A 19,512-nucleotide genomic window follows, 5' to 3' on the forward strand; every position below is an offset into this window, starting at 1 on the left:
TAAATCAAATTTTGATATATATATTCCTATAGATTTAGGATGAAAAAAATGTTGATGGATTGGTTGATCTAGTACAAAAGGATTTATTGTCTAAAATTAGCGCATAGCCAAAAGAACAATTATAATAGTAATAATAAAATGCAATGCATATAAAAATTCATATCTCACCAGACCAAACTGGGGTGTGTGTGTAGCCCGGAAAGTCCCAAAAAGTCCTGTATAGGGCTGGGGCAATAAAACGTCCTGAATAGAGATGGAATGATGTACCCAATTAGGGCAGTAGGGAGGGAGGACCAGATGTAGATGTTAGGAGTGGCTCAAGTTGGCACGATTTGCCAACTCCCTCCGCTAGATGTGTTAAAGCGGGATGTGGTCCTCGACCTCTACCTTCCTGTTGAAATTTGTAATCCAATAACGGGTCGGTTGGAGATGGTGATACCAGACGGAGGTCTGTAGATGGCCCGATGGAGCCCGCAGATGGTAGGGCTTGGTTGGTGTCCCTATTGCGGCAAATGGTGGGGAGGACTGGATGGTGTTAGTCAGGAGCGGCCCAGAATGGCACAAATAACCGTCTCCCTCCGCTGGATGTAATGGAGCGGGATGTGGTCCTCAACCTCGACCTTGCTGCTGGGACTTGGTGGTCCGAATGGACAAACGATGGTAAGTGGGAGCTTGAATCAGCGCTTCCGGATTCTTTAGGAATACCAGTATTGGAATTCTGGATAGAGATAAGTAGCCTGTGTCCTGACCGGTTTCGCTGCTCCAGGCAGCTTTGTCAGAGGATAACAGGTTTAAAACATGGCTGGCTATTTATTTTCTGTTACATGGGTCATGTGACCAAATTAATTAGATCAACCAATCTATTTTATAAATAAATAAATATAACCAACCATTTGCCTCCTACTTTAGCGTTATATTTATTTATTTATAAAATAGATTGGTTGATCTAATTAATTTGGTCACATGACCCATGTAACAGGAAATAAATAGCCAGCCATGTTTTAAACCTGTTATCCTCTGACAAAGCTGCCTGGAGCAGCGAAACCGGTCAGGACACAGGCTACTTATCTCTATCCAGAATTCCAATACTGGTATTCCTAAAGAATCCGGAAGCGCTGATTCAAGCTCCCACTTACCATCGTTTGTCCATTCGGACCACCAAGTCCCAGCAGCAAGGTCGAGGTTGAGGACCACATCCCGCTCCATTACATCCAGCGGAGGGAGACGGTTATTTGTGCCATTCTGGGCCGCTCCTGACTAACACCATCCAGTCCTCCCCACCATTTGCCGCAATAGGGACACCAACCAAGCCCTACCATCTGCGGGCTCCATCGGGCCATCTACAGACCTCCGTCTGGTATCACCATCTCCAACCGACCCGTTATTGGATTACAAATTTCAACAGGAAGGTAGAGGTCGAGGACCACATCCCGCTTTAACACATCTAGCGGAGGGAGTTGGCAAATCGTGCCAACTTGAGCCACTCCTAACATCTACATCTGGTCCTCCCTCCCTACTGCCCTAATTGGGTACATCATTCCATCTCTATTCAGGACGTTTTATTGCCCCAGCCCTATACAGGACTTTTTGGGACTTTCCGGGCTACACACACACCCCAGTTTGGTCTGGTGAGATATGAATTTTTATATGCATTGCATTTTATTATTACTATTATAATTGTTCTTTTGGCTATGCGCTAATTTTAGACAATAAATCCTTTTGTACTAGATCAACCAATCCATCAACATTTTTTTCATCCTAAATCTATAGGAATATATATATCAAAATTTGATTTATAAGTATATTCTCCAATTAAGCGCAGCTCACAATCCCTATTCCTTTTTTGTCTATTTAACACAGGACTAACTACCCTGTCACAGAGCAGCAGCTAGGGAAACGCAGCTCTAGCCAGGCGCACCTGTACCCAGACCCACTTAGTGGGATCAGGGTTACCTCCACTACCTTTTTTGCGTATATTCGCTGACTAGCGAGCAGGTAAACGCCGCCCAGCCGTACGCATGCCCCCTGCCAAGATCCCTGCACTAGCATGCAAGTGGATGTGTAAGCTTACACATCAGCTCGCATGCGGACGCACGGAGGGAAATCATTTTATGGTTGTTCACATACAATTATTTTTCCAGCCTTTGGTCTGAATAGTATTCTATACTTACAGTACTTTTCAGATGGTCGCTGTCTAATGAATTTTGGGCAGGTGCTGATGTTATATGAGGTCACCCGCCTGTCCAAAGCAGGTGTCTGCCCTGTGTTTCCATGGGTGCACCCACCGTTTTTATTAGGGATGTTCAAGTTCGGATTGGGGCAATCCGGACACCCCCAGACACCTCCAATCCAAACTTGCGCTCTGAGCCTGTTCGGGAATTCCGGCCTAGACTCGGAACGCGGGAGTCCGGACCACGCAAGATCCCACTGTCGGATCTTGCGAGATCTGGACCCTATAAAGAGGCTGGTGGCCGTATGCCATCTTCTAGACTAGGAGGGACTAGAAGAGTCTAAGAGGCAGCGTGTGTCCAGGCCGCCTGCGCACACGCCAGCCTGCTCACCCGCCCGCTGTCCCGCTGATATTAGTTAGAAACATAAAAACATAGAATTTGACGGCAGATAAGAACCACTTGGCCCATCTAGTCTGCCCCTTTTTTAAAACATGTTACCTCAAACCATATTTGATCCTTATTTTTTTGTAAGGATATCAATATGCTTATCCCAAGCATGTTTAAATTGTACTACTGTATTTGCATCTACCACCTCTGATGGTTGGCTATTCCACTTATCTACTACTCTTTCTGTGAAAAAATTCTTCCTCACATTTCCCCTGAATCTTCCTCCCTCTAGTGTCAGTGCATGTCCTCGTGTTCTGCTGCTCCTCTTCCTGTGAAGAATGTCTCCCACCTGTACCTTGTTGAAACCCTTAATATATTTGAAAGTTTCTATCATGTCCCCCCTTTCCCTTCTCTGCTCTAAAGTATACATATTAAGATCTTTTAGTCTTTCCTGGTACGTTTTGTGATGTAGGCCATGCACCTTGTGACCATAGTTGGACCAGTCCAGTGATAGTGCTGTATAGGACAGTCCAGTTGTAGTGCTGTATAGGCCAGTCATCCAGTGATAATGCTGCATAATTCCAGTCCAGTGATACCCCAGAAAGATAATGGAGAACCAAAAATTGGAGGATAAAATAGTGAAAGAACAAGAACCACTTCTTCCTAGTGCTGAAGCTGCTGCCACTAATCATGACATAGAACATGAAATGCCAGCAACGTCGTCTGCCAATGCCCAATGTCATCGTAGAGGGCATGTAAAATCTAAAACGACAAAGTTCAGTAACTTTAAAAAAAAAAAGTAAATCGTTAGAGGAGAAATGTAAACTTGCCAATACAGATGGATGCAAGAGCGTCTCACATGCTCGCACGTCCCAGTCACTCGGCCCGTCTCCGCTTCAGGGAGATTGGCAGGGTTAGGGGGGAGTGCGGGGGGCTACGGGCGAGATGGTGGAGCAGCGGAGGGTGGCAGAGTGCTCCAGCGGAACGGGGCTCATGAGTGTCTCGCGCACATTGTGACCAATTCCTGCAGATAGCGGCATTGGGCATTGGTGATTGCGATTCCTGACCTTCCCATCACTGTACGGGAAAAGGTGGCTCCTTCCAGCATATGCTGGAAAGATCCCCCACAGTCCAGTTCATGATTTTGAGATTAAAGGTGTCAATTTTGTACACCAGGAGGAGGATATTGATGTAGCTGGCGCTGTGGAGGAAGTTGACGAAGAGGATGCTGCATATGGTAATGTGGTTTACGTAAATGAGGCACCAGGCAAGACAGTTGTTGTCCGTGGGGTGCAAAAGGCTGTCGCCATGCCTGGGCACAAGGCCAAAAAAATCCACCTCTTTGATCTGGAATTATTTTTATCTAGATCCAGACAACAATTGTCCCGCCATATGTAGCTTCTGTAAAGCTGCAATATGCAGGGGTAAGACCGTTGGTCACCTAGGGACATCCTCGCTTGTGTATGACCTGAAGTTCATTCATAACTCACTGTTTAGTTCAGAAACTGTGGCTAGGACCGTAAGCAGTCCAGGGACACCTAAATCCCTTGATCCTTCTCAAATGGTTTTGTCCATTTGAGAAGGAATTTGCCTTTGCGAGTGAACCAGAATAAGGGCCTTTGCCAGGATGTCTGCTTTTGAGAAACCAGGGCCTCGGACAACATGGATTCAAAACAAGCCCTGATTTTTTTTGTATTCAATTCATTGTACTCACTGAAGAAAAGATATCTGTTGTTTTCTTTCCAGGAGCAGACCCAGACAATATTGATAAAAAGCAGCAAATGTCTTTAATAAAATGTAAATAAGAATTGTTAGATGCAAGAGATTTGTTCCCTTCCAGTGCACTTATTGCCAGGACTTCCCCTTTCTATATGAAACAGGTGGTTAATGGGAAATTCCTCAAATTTCCCCGTAATATACAAATACTGCCAAAACATAGGTTTTATTAGCTCAACACATTAAAAGTGTACAGAATGTATTTAAGAAACATGCTTGGAAGCCCATAACACATTTAAATTCAAATTAGAGTAAAGATCTTGCCATCTCAATGTGGGTATTATATACAGCGGCTATGGTATAAAACAGGGCTGGGGAGCCTTTAGCATGGCCAAATAGCAAAAATGTAGCAGGGCATGCTGGCATGTGTAGTTCAACAACAGCTGAAGGGCCGAAGGTTCCCTATCCCTGTTATAAAAGGTCAACAGTGTTTAGGTCAACAGTCAATAGGTTGAAACCAAATGATTGAAATGCAAAAGGTCAACACAGACAAATTGTCGACAAAAGCAAAATATCAACATGGAGATGACACATGAAAAGGTTGACATGAGTTTTTCATGTTTTTTCAGTGTCAATTTGTAGATTTCGTGTGTCGTGCAAGATGTCTCACTGTGCTACTACTGCACTTGGGGCCTTATTCTGTTTCACTCGATAGGGCACGAATTCGCACAGGGGACCAATGTTTTGCGTATGCGCAGCTGCATTTCTGCATATGTGCATACGATGGGATCGTGCAAACTCGACAAAAAATCTGTTCACTGAGCGGGGAGTGGAGAGGGGTGCTGGCCAGGTGCATTAGCATATGCATAAGCCCACTATTTCATGGGTGTTCCCAAGAAAGCACTGGGCATACATATGGTAATGCTGTTGTGGGGCAGGTGCAGGGGGGGGGGGGGGGTGGCAGCTGACATAGCCGGATGTCAGCTGCTCGCCCATACCACTGCATTTCTTCGCTCATATGTGCCTCATACATATGCGTGTGCCTTTCATATCATTCGATGGTCGGTGACCATCGGAAGATGGGGGAGGTTCCCATTGGCATGCCAGACGAACGAACCTGGCGTACGAATGGAGGGCGGGCATACCACCATTCGACGGGCGGGGTCTGGGTGACTCGCAAGGGAGCGAATTCGCGACCGAGCGAGTCAACCAGAATAATGCCAAAGGTACACTTTACCATTCCTAATCAGTGCAAAAAATTAGCAAAAACTTATTTCCACCTATCCATGTGTTGAACACTGCCATGTGGACCTCTTGCTTGTGTCAACCTTTTTTTCTATGTCGTGTGTGTTTTCCATATAGTGTCAACCTATTAGCTGCAGGGCCATCTTAATGCATGGGCTTTCTGGGAAGCTGCCTCAGGACCCCACAATTCTAGGGTCCTCCGATTATAGGTTTGCTGGTGCCCTGAGTTTCTTGAAAAGCTAATAGAGATTGCTGCCTAGCTGCTTTGATTGTGAATTATACGACAAAATCATAGCTGCCGGGTAACATTCTCTACCGTCCTGGAGCCAAACACTTAATGGCTGTAAGCATGGTATTTGCTGGATGGCTGAGAGCAGGTAGAGAGACACTGCAGGATGTTATATATTTTTTTTACTTAAGTAGGGGCCCCAGTGCATTGCTTTGCCTAGGGCCCACAATGCCATTAAGACAGCACTGATTAGCTGTCAACCTAGACACTTTTTTCAGCATCTGTGAATGCATCAAATACACAAAGCGCAAGTGCCAAGTTCTTTGTAAGTAGAAATTTGCAGTTGTGCAAGCCAAAAGACACCAAAATCGACCTAACAAAACTAAGGCGTGGTTAGGGTGTTCCCAGGCTCGGACTGGCCTGGGGGGGAACCGGGGGATTCCCCGGTGGGCCCCTGTCATCTAAGACCCCGCCCACTTTTACAGTGGGGCGGGGCCTAACGCTTCACATGATATGCCGCCGGGTAGTCAATAGCTAGCGGATGACTTACCCGGCGGCGGGGCAGGCAGCTGGAGGCGGAGGGTGGGGGGCGTGCAGCTGGAGGCGGAGGGTGGGGGGCGTGCAGCTGGAGGCGGCGGGGCGGGCAGCTGGAGGCGGAGGGTGCGGGCAGTGAGACGTGCTGCTGCCATGTAAAATTCACGTCTCACGCTGGACCGCTAGCCAATGGGCGCTTGCGGTCCAGCAGCCAATCAACTGGTGGCTGCTGGACCGCGAGCGCCTATTGGCTAGCGGTCCAGCGGGAGATGTGAATTTTACATAGCAGCAGCACGTCTCACTGAGTCTCTCCCAGACACATCGGGGAGCGGGGGACTCAGGGCCCAGCACGCAGCATGCAACACAGGCAGGGGGAGAGGTGAAGTGAGCAGCTAACCGGCGGCTGGCTCACCCACCCACCCTGCTGCAAGCTGCACCCACCCACCCTGCTCCAAGCTGCACCAATCCACCTACCCACCCTGCACCTACCCACCCTGCTGCACCTACCCACCCTGCACCCACAGACCTATCCACCCTGCACCCATCCACCTACCCACCCTGCACTTACCCACCCTGCTGCACCTACCCACCCTGCACACATCCACCTACCCACCCTGCACCCACCCAACTACCCACCCTGCACCCACCCACCTACACACCCTGCTGCACCCACCTACCCACCCTGCACCCACCCACCCTGCTGCACCCACCCACCCTGCTGCACCCACCCACCCTGCACCAAGCTGCACCCACCCACCCTGCACCCACCCACCCTGCTCCAAGCTGCACCCACCTACTCACCCTGCTCCAAGCTGCAACCCTGCTGCACCCACCCACCCTGCTGCAACCCACCCTGCTGCACCCACCCTGCTGCACATGACTGCAACCCACCCTCCCTGCTGCACACTACCGCTCCCTCCATGCTGCACACTACCGCTCCCACCCTCCCTCCCTGTTGCACACCACCACCGCTACCACCCTCCCTCTCTGTTGCACACCACCACCGCTCCCACCCTCCCTCCCTGTTGCACATCACCACCGCTCCCACCCTCCCTCCCTGCTGCACACACCACCGCTCCCACCCTCCCTCCCTGCTGCACACCATCCTCCCTCCCTGCTGCACACCACCGGCGGTGCGCTGAATTGAAAATACCGGCCGGGAGCAGGCCGCTGCACAGTTCTGTCCACCTTGGCAACAAGCAAATTCAGATCCCCTTGGCATCGAGCATGAAGCCCCTGGCATTGAGCATGTAGGTAAGTAGCACTTATGTGTCAAATGTGTAATGGGCGTTGCGGTGTGTTATATAGTATGTCATGGGCATTGCAGTGTGTTATATAGTATGTCATGGGCATTGCAGTGTGTTATATAGTATGTCATAGGCACTGCAGTGTGTTATATAGTATGTCATGGGCATTGCAGTGTGTTATATAGTATGTCATGGGCATTGCAGAGTGTTATATAGTATGTCATGGGCATTGCGGAGTGTTATATAGTATGTCATAGGCATTGCGGTGTGTTATTTAGTATGTCATGGGCATTGCGGTGTGTTATTTAGTATGTCATGGGCATTGTGGTGTATTATTTAGTATGTCATGGGCATTGCGGAGTGTTATATAGTATGTCATGGGCATTGCGGAGTGTTATATAGTATGTCATGGGCATCATGTGTACGACATATTGTGCAATTGTCATCACAGTGTGCGGCGTAATATGTAATTGACTTCACAGTGCGTGGCGTAATGTGTAATTGTCATCACAGTGTGCGGCGTAATGTGTAATTGGTATCAGGCATAAACAGTGTATAATGATTTAAGTAGTGTTTGGTCTTTTTCTGTGAGGCGTACTAAGTCACTGTGTGGCTTTCAGCCCGCCAACTTCAGTGCGGGAATTACGCCAAACCCCCTATTTTGGTGCGCCTGCGGCGCGCGCAATTTCTTCACTGCCATGTTATGTATTTGGGGGGGGGGCGGCATTTTTATTTCTTCGCCCTGGGAGCTGAATTGTCTAGAAACGGCCCTGGACCTATGTGCTGTATTATATGTGGGGGGACCTACGTGCTCTACTATCATCTGTGTGTGGAGGACCTATGTGCTGTAATATCTGGGGGGGCTATTTGCTGTATTATTATCTGTGGGACCTATGTGCTTTATTATCAGGGTGGGGGATTTACGGATCAGATGTTACACACCTGCGATTTTGGCCCGATTTTGCCTGATTATCGAATGAAATTGGCCCAAAATCGCATAGTGTATAGCCACTCCTCTCTGGTCAGGTGGCCACACCCCTTCAAAAAGCCACGCCCTTGGTGGGCCCCTGTGAGTGCATTTCCCTGGTGGGCCCTTCATGCCCCAGTCCGACACTGGGTGTTTCTGTGGGCGAGGCTTCGGATACCTGCGAAGAGGGCGTGAATATAAGTATACATAGAGGGTGTGCACAAAGACCGCAGGGAGGAGTTTTCGCACACCTACAAATATATTTGCAGCGGGCCACACAAAAAACATGTGTAGCAAAAAGTGTCCTGGGCCATGTGTGTTAGTGAATAAACTCCAAGATCTTCGGATGAGCAATCATTACTAACACAAATGATTAAATATCCACACCTGATTGTGTCCTAACCACGGGAACACACAAATCACTCCCTAACAACATGCAGCCGTTTCTATGTTTTGGATGCATTTCTATTGGTTTCAAATCTAACAGCACACGTATCCATTTTATGTTTACTATTTTGTTTTTGTTTTTACAAATTGTTAATTAATATCTGTCAAATTATACTAGTTTCCCCTTTTTAGATTAGGAATTGTCATCCTAACTTACCTGATCTGAGGGGCATCCGAGCTGTTCGCTTCCGTCCCGCCATGTTTCCAAGCCAGAAATGAGGCCGAACGACATCTTCCTGCAGTCGGATTCTCACGAGACCTGGTTTCTATATAAGTCTCGGCTTCGGGTGCCATCTACAGTTCATATTTGAAATTCAGACAGCACGGATGTGTCGGTGCTGTCTGCAGACTGGAAAGCTATGGGGGCTGCAGGGAGAAACAAATGGGGGACAAACTAATGGGGATAAACTAATGGGGTGCATAACAAAATAGGGGCTGCTTAAGGGGGACAACTACTGATGGGGAAAAAGAGAAGGTACATCTACTACTGGGAAACTAGTGAAGGCCAGGGTACAACTACTAAGGGGGGACTACTGTTGGAAAACTGTACAACTACAAAGGAGGAACTACTGAGCTGGAAACTATTAACGGCCAGGGTACAACTGCTAAGGGGGAACTACTGTGGGGGAAACTATACAAAGGAGAACTACTGAAGGTTCAACTACTAAGAGGGCATTACTAAGAGTACTATTATGGGGGCACTACTAAGGGCAGCTGATATATGGGACTGCTGTGGGGGACAACTAAGGGGCTGTCTGAAAAAAATATATATATTTTGACTGCAGGGCTGCCCAGTATCAGTCCAGCTGTGCTGCCCAGTGTCCCATATCAGTACAGCTATGTTACCTAGTGTCCCATATCAGTCTAGGGGAGCTGTCCCCCTTGTTTTAATGAAAATAAAAAAAAAGCTGTGTGCCCAAACCCAACCAAAGTTCCAATACTTTATTGTATAATGTATTTTCTTTTGCTCACGCCTAACATTGTCACATTGTTGCATTTGTATCAGCTATGTTCTGCATCCTTCCAGTTTGCAATGGGAGATGTACAGTAAATGCATGATGTGCATCATGGGAGATGATGTAACGCTGAAGTGACTCACTTCGTGTTTGTCTCCTGTTACTTTCACTTTGTGTCTGGCTCATGCTGAGTAAAGACCTGTATTATATTTATGTCCTAATTTCGTTGTCACACATCTACAAATGTGTTCCCCAAATGTCTAACTGTGTGTCCTAAATGCCCCCAGTTTTTCCTGACATCTCCCCTCTACAACAGCATTTTCCCCACATGCCTAACTGTGTGCCCAAATTCCCTAAGCATCTGTCATATGGCCCCCTCATAGCGTGTCCCCCACATGCTTTACTGTGTGTCTGCATATGCTACACTACATAACTACTCTACATCCTCCTATAGCCTGCACTTGATCACTACACTACATTCCCCTATCCCATGCACTGCATCATTACACTACTTCTCTCTATACCCTGCACTGCAGCACTACACTATTCTCCCTATAAGCTGCACTACATCACTACACTACATGCCCCTATACTCTGCACTACATCACAACACTCTATCGCCCTATACCCTGCACAACATCACTACATACCTCCCAAAATGACCCTCTCCAGGAGGTATACAATGCTCTGTTCCTGGACTTCTCTTCTAATCTAGAATTACCATCACCTGTGCTGAGACACCATTATGATCACTTAACCTGCTCAACACAGGTGATGGCAATCATAAATTAATAGGGAAGTCCAGAAACAGAGCTTCAATAGAAACGTCGACATTTTTCAAAAATGACGATAGTAATAGTTATTTGGAAAATTCAAGTGGCCATTTAAGATTTTGGAAAGATAATATTCCATATTCGCAGTTTTTAAGACTGCGGCGGAATTGTTCAAGTCTGGAACATATTTGACTCATTTTAGAGAACGGGGATACCCATTAAGTATTGTACAGTCAGCCCTTATTAGAGCGAGCTCGGAGTAAAGAGAGGAAATACTGAAATACAAAGAAAGAAATCAGGAAATTACCGCAGAGGGTGATCAAGTGGATTGCTTATTTATTATAAAATATAATGATAAGCAGAGAGAAATTAACAAGATCCTAGAAAAAAATTGGCATATATTGAAATTGGATCCGATTTTGAAGGCTCACATAAAGGATAGACTTAGAATAGTTTATAAAAGGTCTAACACGGTTAAATCTATGGTCGCCAAGAGTCAATTAAAATATGGTCAGTAGTAAACCTTCTAGAAACTTGTTTAATATGTTTCCTCTGTGGAACGTGTAAGGTGTGTTCTCACATTGAAAAGGGTACCCGTATAAAAGATAATATGTGTGTTAAACATTTTATTAACTGTAATTCCACATATGTGGTTTATAGGTTGGTATGTGGATGCGGTATTTTTTATGTTGGGAAGACAAAGCGACTTTAAAAATACGTGTTTTGGAGCACATACGTAATATTAAAAATCATAGTGTTCCGAGACACTTTAAACAGTGTCATAATGGGGATCCAGCTAGCCTAAAAGTAAAAGGTTTAGAGATAGTCCATCAGAGTCGGGGGGAGGTAGAGATCAGGATCTCTTGAAAAGAGAAACTTTCTGGATACTCAGTTTAAACACACTGGCACCAGTTGGGTTAAATGAGGGTTATGAAATTACCCCTTTTTTTAAGAGCTTGAGTATTTATTTGTTGTTTTTTTATGAATACACATATGTTGTGATGGAAATATATGTAATCCGATATTTTGAATGGGTTAAAACATATTACCAATTTTTATAAAATATGTTTGATTTATACTTGTTTGTAATCATGATGTAGTTTGTGATTATGTATTTTAATATTTGTTTTAGATTATGTATATGTGTTATATGAGTTGAATATTATGTAAAAGCCTCAGGTTGTCATATAGTTGTGCTCATAAGTTTACATACCCTAGCAGAATTTGTGATTTTCTGGCCATTTGTCAGAGAATATGAATGATAACTCACAAACTTTTCTTTCACTCATGGTTAGTGGTTGAGTAAAGCCATTTATTGTCAAACAACTGTGTTTACGCTTTTTAAATCATAATGACAACAGAAACTACCCAAATGACCCTGATCAAAAGTTTACATACCCTGGAGATTTTGACCTGATAACATTCACACAAGTTGACACAAACGGGTTTAAATGGCTACTAAAGGTATCTGTTTGCTTATAATCAGTGTGTGCGCATAAAAGGTCAGTGAGTTTCTGGTCTCCTGAAAGACCCTTGCATCTTTTATCCAGTGCTGCACTGACGTGTCTGGATTCTGAGTCATGGGGAAAGCAAAAGAATTGTCATAGGATCTGCGGGAAAAGGTAATTTAACTGAATAAAACAGGAAAGGGATATAAAAAGATATCCAAGCAATTGAGAATGCCAATAAGCAGTGTTCAAACTCTAATTAAGAAGTGGATAATAAGGGATTCTGTGGAAACTAAGGGGGACATTTACCAAAATGGATTCGTAGAAAAAAGGTGTATTCGTAGGGAGAAATACACCTTTTTTTTACGAATTTGTATTTTCGGGATTTACAATCCCAAAAATACAACAATTCGTAGTCCTAAAGATGGAACATTCGTATTTGTAGTTACAAATACGAATGTCTACACCATCGATAGAATACGACAGAAATCACCATTCAAAAGAATGGTGGTTTCTGATTTACTAAGCAGCCGTACTGACAATACGGCTGCTTAGTGGTGTGAAACACCCACGCAAATACGACAGGAAAATAGAACACCATTTTCCTGTTCTATTTGCGTTTTAGCCTGCACGGATCAGTCAGATCCGTGCAGGCTTCAGTGTAAAAAAAATAGAAAAATAAATAAATAAAAAAAAAAAACGGCGTGGGGTCCCCCCCACAGCCATAACCAGCACCAGGCTGAAGGAGCCGGGCCGGTAATTAAAAATCAGGGAGCCCGACAAATAGGGGTTCCCCGATTTTTAACAACCAGCCCCAGGCTCCAGGTCCGGGGCTGGTTCCCAAAATACGGGGGACAAAATGAGTAGGGGTCCCCCGTATTTTAAGAACCAGCCCCAGGCACAACCAGCCGGCAGGGTAATGTCACAGCCGGGGGACACTTATAATATAAGGTCCCGCGGCCAAAACATTCTCCCTACCGACCAGTCAGCCTGGCCAGGGGCCCTGGGGGAGTGGGGACCCCCCCAATAAAGGGGTCCCCCCCCTCCAGGACTTACCTGACCAGGCTGAAGCCTGGTGCTGTCCTCGATGCCCCTGGGCGGTGGGCATCGAGCTGATAAATGTTGTAAAAAATAGATAAACCATTGTTTTTTACTGTGGCACTACAAGTGCCAGCAAGCCTCCCCAGCAAGCTGGGACTTGGAGAACCACAAGTCCCAGCCTGCTGGGCATTAAAGGGCCCGCTGGCACTTGTAGTTCTACAGTTAAAAAAATAGTGCACAAAACACACTGACACACTTTTAAAATAAAACTTTATTACACACAAAGCCCACACACACTAATACTTACCTATCTTCTCTCCGTAGGTAGCCCTGATGTCCTGTGTCGGCGTCTTCTGGTCCTGTGTCGTCTTCTTCCTCCATGTCGACGTCGCTGTCGGCGATGGTGTCCCCGTCCGGATCCGAAGAAATCCATTTGGGAAGCTGTGGAAGGAAACCATACTCACCTGTCCCAGCGCGACGTAGTCCAGGTAAGGGTCTTTGCAAAAAAATAAACCGAAAACCCCGAAACCAAACCGGACACGACGGAGACGCACGGTGTGTTTACATCGTGCGGCTCCGCCTCCCGAATGCCGCTATTGGCCGCCTTGCGGCCTAGCGGCCAATAGCGGCATTCGGGAGGCGGAGCCGCACGATGTAAACAAACACACCGTGCGTCTCCGTCGTGTCCGGTTTGGTTTCGGGGTTTTCGGTTTATTTTTTTGCAAAGACCCTTACCTGGACTACGTCGCGCTGGGACAGGTGAGTATGGTTTCCTTCCACAGCTTCCCAAATGGATTTCTTCGGATCCGGACGGGGACACCATCGCCGACAGCGACGTCGACATGGAGGAAGAAGACGACACAGGACCAGAAGACGCCGACACAGGACATCAGGGCTACCTACGGAGAGAAGATAGGTAAGTATTAGTGTGTGTGAGCTTTGTGTGTAATAAAGTTTTATTTTAAAAGTGTGTCAGTGTGTTTTGTGCACTATTTTTTTAACTGTAGAACTACAAGTGCCAGCGGGCCCTTTAATGCCCAGCAGGCTGGGACTTGTGGTTCTCCAAGTCCCAGCTTGCTGGGGAGGCTTGCTGGCACTTGTAGTGCCACAGTAAAAAACAATGGTTTATCTATTTTTTACAACATTTATCAGCTCGATGCCCACCGCCCAGGGGCATCGAGGACAGCACCAGGCTTCAGCCTGGTCAGGTAAGTCCTGGAGGGGGGGGACCCCTTTATTGGGGGGGTCCCCACTCCCCCAGGGCCCCTGGCCAGGCTGACTGGTCGGTAGGGAGAATGTTTTGGCCGCGGGACCTTATATTATAAGTGTCCCCCGGCTGTGACATTACCCTGCCGGCTGGTTGTGCCTGGGGCTGGTTCTTAAAATACGGGGGACCCCTACTCATTTTGTCCCCCGTATTTTGGGAACCAGCCCCGGACCTGGAGCCTGGGGCTGGTTGTTAAAAATCGGGGAACCCCTATTTGTCGGGCTCCCTGATTTTTAATTACCGGCCCCGGCTCCTTCAGCCTGGTGCTGGTTATGGCTGTGGGGGGGACCCCACGCCGTTTTTTTTTTTTATTTATTTATTTTTCTATTTTTTTTACACCTTGCAGCCTGCACGGATCTGACTTGATCCGTGCAGACTGCTAGAAATAATTCGTATTAGCGGCCGTATATACGGCCGCTAATACGAATCATTACACCATCGGAGGGTTACAAAGCAGTCGTATCTGACTGCTTTGTAAATCCCCCTCCGGAACACGACTTTGCATACGACTTAAACAGTCGTATGCAGTCGTAGGGAAACAACCAATACGAAAAACTAGGTTTTTCATATTGGTAAATTTCCCCCTAAATCATGGTCAGGTAGACCAACAAAAATTTCAGCCACAACTGCAAGGAAACTTGTTCGGGATGCAAAGAAAAATACACAAATAACTTCAGCTGAAATACAGGACTCTCTGAAAAAAAAACTGGTGTGGTTTCAAGATGCATAATAATGAGGCATTTGAAGAAAAATGGGCTGCATGGTCGAGTCGCCAGAAGAAAGCCATTACTACATAAATGCCACAAAGCATCCTGCTTACAATACTCCAAACAGCACAGAGATAAGCCTCATAACTTCTGGAACAAAGTCATTTGGAGTGATGAGACCAAAAAATTGAACTGTTTGGCCACAACCATAAACGTTACACTTGGAGAGGCGTCACCAAGGCCTATGATGAAAGGTACACCATTCCTACTGTAAAACATGGAGGTGGATCGCTGATGTTTTGGGGATGTGTGAGCTACAAAGGCACTGGAATACATACATACATACAGCATAAAGTCATACACACAGCATACATATATACACATACACAGACACACAACATACATACATAAATTCAGCATACATACACATGCAGGATACCTACAAATATACAAATAGCATGCATACACACAAAACCCACACACAGCATATAAACTCATGCAGCATACCTACAACAATACATATACTGTAGCACACACTGCCAGTGGACCCCCACCTGCCTGGAGCTTGAGCTCCACTGGTTCCATGCTAGCTACGCCTCTGACTTGGACGTTATAAAATGACAATGTTCCAAAACACAGGGCCAAGTTGACCTGTCATTGGCTACAGCAGAAAAAAGTGAAGGTTCTGGAGTGGCCACTTCCAGTATCCTGACCTCAATATCATTGAGCCACTCTGGGGAGATCTCAAACGTGCAGTTCATGCAAGACAGCCCAAGAATTTACAGGAACTGGATGCGTTTTGCCAAGAAGAATGGGCAGCTTTACCATCTGAGAAAATAAAGAGCCTCATCCACAACTACCACAAAAGACTTCATGCCTGTCATTAATGTTAAAGGGGGCAATACACGGTATTAAGAACTGGGGTATGTAAACTTTTTCAGGGTCATTTGGGTAGTTTCTGTTGTCATAATGATTTAAAAATAGTAAACACAGTTGTTTGACAATAAATGGCTTCACCCAACCACTAACCATGAGTGAAAGAAGTTTGTGAGTTATCATTTCTTATTTTCTGACAAATGGCCAGAAAATCACAAATTCTGCTAGCGTATGTAAATTTACGAGCACAACTGTGTGTGTGTGTGTGTGTATATATATATATATATATATATATATATATAAAGACAGAATGACAGCCCACCGTTCTGCCATTCGTCTTGCCATAGAAAAGGCTTCCAGACAGAATGACAGCCCACCGTTCTGCCATTCGTCTTGCCATAGAAAGTGGTTCCAGCGAACAACCGGTGGCCCGCCATTTTGCGGTCCATCAACACCCCCTGAACACCCTGAGATACAGGATGATAGATACAGTACCTCCATCGATTAAAGGAGGTGACAGAGGGCTTAAACTATTACAATTTGAAAGTTGATGGATCCATGACTAGATGTTATTGCTCCTAAGGGGTTAAATGAGGGCATCTCCTATGGATGCTTTCATTGAATCCCGAGGCATCATATTTATCATAATATGTTCCTAAATCCTTGTTGACATATTGCACATGTAATTAACCTTATACTGTTGATTTATGTATATTGCCTTGCATATTGCATATGAGAGTGTCTCAGACGCGCATTCTTAATGCCTTGTTTTTCATTCACTATTCACGGTGTTTTATCTCTATGTGTTCACAGCGTCCAGGTTACCATGGTAACAGGTATGCTCTGTAGCGTGGATCCCGACGCCCGGTGAGGTGACGTCATCCAGACTGGCGGCGGCAGGGCGGAGAAGCGGTCCCCCGCCGGCGCGCAACACCACGCTACTCACTAGCAGGGTTGTAAGTATACATGTTGCATGTTTGTTTATATACATTTGATATGACTTAAAAACAGTTTGAAGAAATAAACTGAAACGTCGTTAACCACTGCCTCCCCGAGTGGACGTCTGTAAAGCTGAGTGCCGCACCCCCGCATCCATGTACAACAGCGGTATTACCACTTCAGTGAGGGCACCAGTGCCATTATTTCAGTTATTAATTTGGAGTGCCGGACCCCCGAATCCATATATATATATATATATATATATATATATATTACTGTACACACACATTGTGTACATAGCTAGACACACCCTCAGTGCCATTCGACAGCCCTGTCCCTCCCAACTGCTGCTCTGCCTTTGTTTCCTCTTCTCCCTGTTGCTGCATAGTCCTGGAACTCACTACATGCTGCAGTCTTTTAGATTAGTCCCATCCTCGGCTCCAGCAGGAGAAGGTTCTCAGCCTTGGCATCAGCATGGTCCCATCCTCGGCGCCAGTGGGAGCAGAGTCTCGGCACTGGTGACAGCATGGTCCTGTCCTCAGTATTCTGTGGAAGCAAGGTCTTGGCCTCTGCGTCAGCGGCAGCAGGTTCCTGTCTTTGGCTCTGGAAGGAGCAGGGTCTTCTTCCTTCTCTGCTAGGGCAGTCAATAAAGTCCAACCCTCTCACGAGCATTAAGAGAAGAGGAGGGTCTGGACTGGATCGACTGCCTCCTATTAGGGCCATCTGCCAGAAGTGACAGGAGAGGAAGCACTGTGGCCGGTGTAGCAGGGATTGCATGTAGTCAATTACACTCTGCTGGACATTGTACACAACTAAGGGACCTCCTCTCCTCCAGTCGCACTACACTCTGTGCAGGCATATCTTTAAATTGGCATCATGTGACACACAATTAATATGTTATATTACGGCCATATCAATCTGTTCACATTTAATATTAACATATTAAAGTAATATGTCATTACAACATATACAATCAGATTACATTTCAGTTTCATTATGAACAATACAGTGATGCTTGATTGGACATTTCTCTAAAAATAAATGGAAACCTTTCTGGTGAAAGGGACTACCTGGAAATAAATGGTATTTGTCTTTTTTAATGCACATACTAATCTCTGTTGCTTCAATGAAAATGCAAGGTTGAACCATTGTGCCAGGACCGGATTAACAATGGGGTGGGTGGAGCTACGGTTCCATGCCTCCACCAAAAATAGACCCACAGGATCCATTGCATTGCATCAGTGTTGACATGAGAAAATTCCTGTCACCACTAGCCGGCAATGCACAATTGAAAAACCCTACCTCTCTGCTGGGTGCCTCAACCCCACCCACTCATGCACGGCTGCCTGAAGCCAAACACTCAGGGGGAAATTTACTAAAGGAAATTTGTAAAAAATAGGTGTATTTGTATCCAGAAATACACTTATTTTGACATTTACTATTCCGAACATACGGCAATTTGTATTCGTATTGATAGCACATAAATACGAATACGAATTGCCGTATATTCGGGATAGTAAATGTCAAAAATAAGTGTATTTCTGGATACAAATACACCTATTTTTTACAAATTTCCTTTAGTAAATTTCCCCCTGTGTCAACCAAAAACACACTCACTTACTCATAGCAGTCTGAGTTTCCAAGCCCAGACTCACAAGTTCTGTCCGATCACTCTGGTCCCTATTTACCCCTTTTAGACCGCAGCAAAAAAAGGTGGTATAAAAGGGGTTAACCCATGTCCCTTTACATGGGACTTCTACCAAGGGCAGGATCTGGGTAGAGCGCAGTGTAAACGGGTATGCCAGGTCATCCGACTCGGCTCCGTTTACATCAATGGAGGAAGTCCAACCTCAGGACTGCAGTGTGGAGGTTTGGCGGGGGGCGCACGCAGCCTCCACTGCTGTCTGCTGTACTCTGCACTTGGGGCAGGGACTAATGTGAATGTTAAAATATTCTCTGTAAAGCGCTGCAGAATATGTGTGCACTATATAAGAAACTGTTAATATATAAATAAATAATGTGTGTGCATGTACATGTTGTAAATGTAGGGTCTTCATATTGTAAGCTCCACTGGGGTAGGGACTAATGTGAATGGTCCAATTCCCTACATTATTAGGAAGAAAGTCAGGACTCCCAAGTGGCCACATATGTTCCTGCAAAGGGCTGCGACCTCAGAAAATGGCACATGGCTTCATGGGAATGCCTGGTATCGTAAGCCTTGCCTCCTGCTTTCATCACTATGGGGGTATGGCCAGCACTCAGTGAGCTGCTGACATGCCTGCAGCCCCTCTGTCTGTAGTGATTAGATGCTGTGTGCATGGGTGCCCTGTGTGTGTGAAAGGGCGACTCCTAACTGCCCCCCATGGGCAGTGTTCCCTATAAGCTGTTGTTCCCTATAAGCTGTGAGTGCGCGCACACAACTTGACGAGCATGCGCACAGACATTACAACAGAGCGCACAAAGCAGCAGTGGTCCCTTTTTGCAGTTGTGGACTCAATTAATGTGTGTTTCACCCATTAACTACATTGTGTGCTGTGTTTTGAATGTTTAAATGTTTTATAT

At 45.9% G+C, this 19,512-nt stretch overlaps 1 long non-coding RNA gene across 1 annotated transcript in view; it reads left to right on the plus strand.

The window, feature by feature from the left end:
* LOC146062661 (uncharacterized) overlaps positions 1–16,958 on the plus strand; it is a 143,005-nt gene extending 126,047 nt beyond the window's left edge. The window contains exon 3 of the long non-coding RNA XR_014471454.1: positions 16,825–16,958. This is a non-coding gene — a long non-coding RNA (uncharacterized LOC146062661). The remainder of the gene's footprint in view (positions 1–16,824) is intronic.
* Positions 16,959–19,512: the final 2,554 nt, after the last annotated feature.

The sequence above is a fragment of the Crinia signifera genome, chromosome 3, assembly GCF_055691185.1.
Source record: "Crinia signifera chromosome 3, ASM5569118v1, whole genome shotgun sequence".
Classification (NCBI taxonomy): domain Eukaryota; kingdom Metazoa; phylum Chordata; class Amphibia; order Anura; family Myobatrachidae; genus Crinia; species Crinia signifera.